Source organism: Triticum urartu, chromosome 3A, assembly GCF_056163025.1.
Source record: "Triticum urartu cultivar PI428250 chromosome 3A, HENAU_Tu73, whole genome shotgun sequence".
NCBI lineage: Eukaryota > Viridiplantae > Streptophyta > Magnoliopsida > Poales > Poaceae > Triticum > Triticum urartu.
The window spans coordinates 415,772,522-415,777,842 of NC_141875.1; the positions used below are offsets into that span (position 1 = coordinate 415,772,522).

General features: G+C 46.3%; 1 long non-coding RNA gene across 1 annotated transcript; it reads right to left on the bottom strand.

Annotated features, from left to right (window-relative positions):
• Positions 1 to 328: 328 nt before the first annotated feature.
• On the bottom strand, positions 329 to 3,353 carry LOC147979907 (uncharacterized). Its single transcript, XR_015599752.1, has 3 exons — positions 2,980 to 3,353; positions 1,909 to 1,984; positions 329 to 604 (listed from the first exon to the last, which is right to left on the bottom strand). It is a non-coding gene; the product is annotated as an uncharacterized LOC147979907 (long non-coding RNA).
• Between the last annotated feature and the right edge of the window lie 1,968 nt (positions 3,354 to 5,321).

Consider the following 5,321-nt stretch of genomic DNA (forward strand, 5'->3'; position numbering starts at 1 on the left):
GAAAAATCATTTAACCCGAATAGAAGAGAGATTAGAGTCCCAGAGTATAGGTGAGGAGTAAAAGATCCTAATACCACCCAGATGGCGACGTGGGCCCGTAAGCCACATAGCCATGTTAGTAAAAGTTTTTCAATGAGTAGACTCAACTTCGGCCAAGGAGTATGTAAGGGGGATTCCTATAGGCAGTCGGCTCTGATACCAACTTGTTACGCCCCCGATTCAATCGTACACTAATCATACACGCAAACGTGTACGATCAAGATCAGGGACTCACAGGAAGATATCACAACACAACTCTACAAATAAAATAAGTCATACAAGCATCATATTACAAGTCAGGGGCCTCGAGGGCTCAAACACAAGAGCTCGATCATAGACGAGTCAGCGGAAGCAACAATATCTGAGTACAGACATAAGTTAAACAAGTTTGCCTTAAGAAGGCTAGCACAAACTGGGATACAGATCGAAAGAGGCGCAAGCCTCCTGCATGGGATCCTCCTAAACTACTCCTGGTCGTCGTCAGCGGGCTGCACGTAGTAGTAGGCACCTCCCGAGTAGTAGTAGTCGTCATCGACGGTGGCGTCTGGCTCCTGGGCTCCAACGTCTGGTCGCAGCAATCGAGTATAGAAAGGGGGAAAAGAGGGAGCAAAGCAACCGTGAGTACTCATCCAAAGTACTCGCAAGCAAGGAGCTACACTACATAAGTATGCATTAGTATCAAAAGGAATAAGGGTATCATATGTGGACTGAAATGCAGAAAGCCGGAATAAGAGGGGGATAGCTAGTCCTTTCGAAGACTACGCTTCTGGTAACCTCCATCTTGCAGTAGGAGAAGAGAGTAGATGGTAAGTTCACCAAGTAGCATCGTATAGCATAATCCTAACCGATGATCCTCCCCTCGTCGCCCTGTGAGAGAGCGATCACCGGTTGTATCTGGCACTTGGAAGGGTGTGTTTTATTAAGTATCTGGTTCTAGGTGTCATAAGGTCAAGGTACAACTCCAAGTCGTCCTGTTACCGAAGATCACGGCTATTCGAATAGATTAACTTCCCTGCAGGGGTGCACCACATAACCCAACACGCTCGATCCCATTTTGCCGGACACACTTTCCTGGGTCATACCCGGCCTCGGAAGATCAACACGTCGTAGCCCTACCTAGGCACAACAGAGAGGTCAGCACGCCGGTCTAAATCCTATGGCGCAGGGGTCTGAGCCCATCGCCCATTGCACACCTGCACGTTGCGAGGGCGGCCGAAAGCAGACCTAGCCTAGCAGGCGTTGCAGTCCAATCCGGCGCGCGCCGCTCAGTCGCTGACGTCATGAAGGCTTCGGCTGATACCACGACGTCGAGTGCCCATAACTGTCCCCGCGTAGATGGTTCGTGCGTATAGGCCAGTGGCCAGACTCAGATCAAATACCAAGATCTCGTTAAACGTGTTGTCTTGAAATAACCGCGAACACCGAACAGGGCCAGGCCCACCTCTCTCCTAGGTGGTCTCAACCTGCCATGTCGCTTCGCCACAAAGATCCACTCAGAGGGCCGTCGGGACAAACGTCCTTTCGGACCCAATCCATGAATCACTCGCGGGTACTCCTACGAGCCGACCCGTCTTTAGTCACCACAAGTATCATATATTATGTATATAAGTATATACCCGTGATCACCTCCCGAGTGATCACGGCCCGATAGTATAGCATAGCAGACGGACAAGAGTGTAGGGCCACTGATGATAAACTAGCATCCTATACTAAGCATTAGGATAGTAGGTAAAGGTAACAACAGTAGTAGAAATGACAGGCTATGCATCAGGATAGGATTAACGGAAAGCAGTAACATGCTACACTACTCTAATGCAAGTAGTATAGAGGAGAGTATGCGATATCTGGTGATCAAGGGGGGGGGCTTGCCTGGTTGCTCTGGCAAGAGAGAGGGGTCGTCAACACCGTAGTCGTACTCGGTAGCAGCGGCGTCGGTTCTTGGTGTCTAGCGAGAGAAGAGGGGGAAGAAACAATAAATATTAAGCAAATAGATGCATAGCGATGCATGACATGACAAGTAGCGGTGCTAGAGGTGCCCTAACGCGGTATGGGGTGGTACCGGTGAAGGGGAAACATCCGGGAAAATATCCCCGGTGTTTCGCATTTTTGGACAGATGAACCGGAGGGGGAAAGTTGCGTGTTAACTATGCTGGGGTTGCGTGGCAGACGAACGGGCTGCGCATCCGAATTTGTCTCGTCGTTCTGAGCAACTTTCATGTATAATACTTTTTCATCTGACATACAAATTATTTTCCATTAATTTTCAAAGATTTATACAATTTCTAAAATTTCTGAATTTATTTTAATTGTTTGAAACCGAGTTGACCAAGTCAACTTTGACTCGTCAAAAGGGCAGGGTGTGGCCCACATGTCATAGGTTGTATCTAAACACATAAGTAAAACTAATCTAATTAAAAGTGACCCATATGTCATCTACACATTACGCTATTTAGCCACTAGTCTAATCCTAAAACTAATCTATCTCTAATTAATCAAGCCGGCCAGAGGCACAGCCTGATGTGCAAGTTGTGCACGCATGCATGGCCATGGCAAAGCATCAGCAAAGCATTAGCAAGCAGCGGCAGCAACAAAGCATTAGCAAGCAGCGGCGCTCGCAACAGAAGCAGTACAGAGCAGCAGTAGTGCAGCAATGCAAGCAGCGGCAGGTAGGAGCAGCACGCAGCTGGCGCCGGGAGGCTGCGGCGGCGGCGGCCAGAGGCGGACGCGGCTGGAGCGTGGGCAGCGCGGGATGTGACCGGCGCGGGCGCACGGCAGGGAGGCCGGGGCGCGACGCGTGCACGCGCAGGCAGCACAGGGATGCGGCCGGGGGCGCGGTGAGGGAGCCAAGTTCCCGTCCATGGCGGCCGATGCATAGGGCGGGTACGGGCCTACAGCGATGGATCGACAGCGGGGCGAGGGGGATAGGGAGGAGCAGCTCACTGCGATGCCGATGGTGAGGTCGGGGAGAGTCGGGGTTGACCGGAACGGCGGTAATCGACGACGGACGACGACGTACGCGATGTAGAAGACGACGATGGCGAGCGTAGAGGCGGCCCGGCTTGCTCCGCTGCCCGGAACGGACGAGGTCGAGCGAGGCGAACCTCCTGGGCGTAATCCCGAGCGACAGCGACGACGGTGGCCGCGGAAACGATGGTGAGGCAGCGGTCACCACGATTTGTTTGAGCTCGCATTCGAGAGGAAGAGGAGGGGGCCGACGGGGAAAAGAAGGGGGAAAGGATGAGGGCGAGCTAGGGTTTCGTGGGGGCGCTCTTATTGGCCGAGGGGAGTCGACGTGGTGGCCATCCGGCCATGGCGCCGTGGGATGGCCGCCACGCCATGGCCCCTGTCTCCTCTTTTGTAAAGAGAACAGAGGAAGGGGAAAAGGCCATGGTGGGCTTGGGCCGTGCTACTGTAGCACTAGGCTTCTAGTGCACAGTGTGCACTTGGCCTCTTTTCCTTCTTTCTAATTTTTCTGTTTTGCATCTTATCCACCATTTTGTATTTTTAATTCAATACTGAATAAGTTTTGCTGATTCCAAAACATGTCACATAAACAGTAGGCAATGTTTTGAGCTAGCACACAAGATTTCAAGTGGTTTTGAAATACATAAACATTTGTTTATTTTGAAATGGCGATTTTAGTTGTTGTCGGGTCCTTTATATTTTACTTGGTATTAAATTGGTGAGTAAAATGATGTTCGTTTCTACATGAAAATTACTTAGTGAATATTTGCAACAACTCGAACATTTTTTTGTTCTCTGTTTGGATAAATAACAATTTAACTTTACTTTAGATTTGAATTTGAGGTTTAAATATTTCTTAATTGTTTTTCTTAGGGCATAATGATGATTACTTGGAATCATTAGTGTTGAGTTACCGTAGCATGATTCTCGGGGTGTTACACTATTAATGCTACCATAGATTGCACAAGGGATGTTGTTACTGTCGGCTTAGATGATATGACTCATGAGTTTAATTTCTCTAAATTTAGTAAACAACACCGTGAAGAAGAATTGCCTAGTAAGGATGAAATTATTGGTCTTGCTTCTATTGCCGTACCTCCTAGTGATCCTTTAGAACAATATTTGCTAGACCATGAGAATGATATGTTTATGAATGAAAGAAGGGAAATAGATGAAGTATTCTTTAAACAGGAACCTATTCTGAAACACAATTTGCCTATTGAAATCCTAGGGGATCCCTCTCCACCTAAGGATGATCCCGTGTTTGAGCTTAAACCATTGCCTGATAATCTTAAATATGCTTATCTTGATGAAAAGAAGATATATCCTGTTATTATTAGTGCTAACCTTTCAGAGCATGAAGAAGAAAGATTATTGAAAACTCTGAAGAAGCACCGTGGTGCTATTGGATATACTCTTGATGATCTTAAGGGCATTAGTCCCACTCTATGTCAACATAAAATAAATTTGGAAGCAGATGCCAAACCAGTTCGTGATCCTCAACGACGTCTGAATCCTAAAATGAAAGAAGTGGTAAAAAAGAAATACTAAAGTTTCTGGAGGCAGGTATAATTTATCCCGTAGCTGATAGTCAGTGGGTAAGTCCTGTTCATTGTGTCTCTAAGAAGGGAGGTATTACTGTTGTTCCTAATGATAAAGATGAATTGATTCCACAAAGAATTATTACAGGTTATAGGATGGTAATTGATTTCCACAAATTAAATAAGGCTACTAAGAAAGATCATTACCCCTTACCTTTTATCGATCAAATGTTAGAAATATTATGCAAACATACACATTACTGCTTTCTAGATGGTTATTCTGGTTTCTCTCAAATACATGTGTCGACTAAAGATCAATCAAAGACTACTTTTACATGCCCTTTTGGTACTTTTGCTTATAGACGTATGCCTTTTGGTTTATGTAATGCACTTACTACCTTTCAAAGATGCATGATGGCTATATTCTCTGACATTTGTGAAAAGATTTGTGAGGTTTTCATGGACGACTTTTCCGTCTATGGATCTTCTTTTGATGATTGCTTGAGCAATCTTGATCGAGTTTTGCAGAGATGTGAAGAAACTAATCTTGTCTTGAATTGGGAAAAGTGTCACTTTATGGTTAATGAGGGTATTGTCTTGGGGCATAAAGTTTCTGAAAGAGGTATTGAAGTTGATAAAGCCAAGGTTGATGCTATTGAAAAGATGCCATGTCCCAAGGATATCAAAGGTATAAGAAGTTTCCTTGGTCACGCCGGATTTTATAGGACGTTCATTAAGGACTTCTCGAAAATTTCTCGGCCTCTGACTAATTTATTA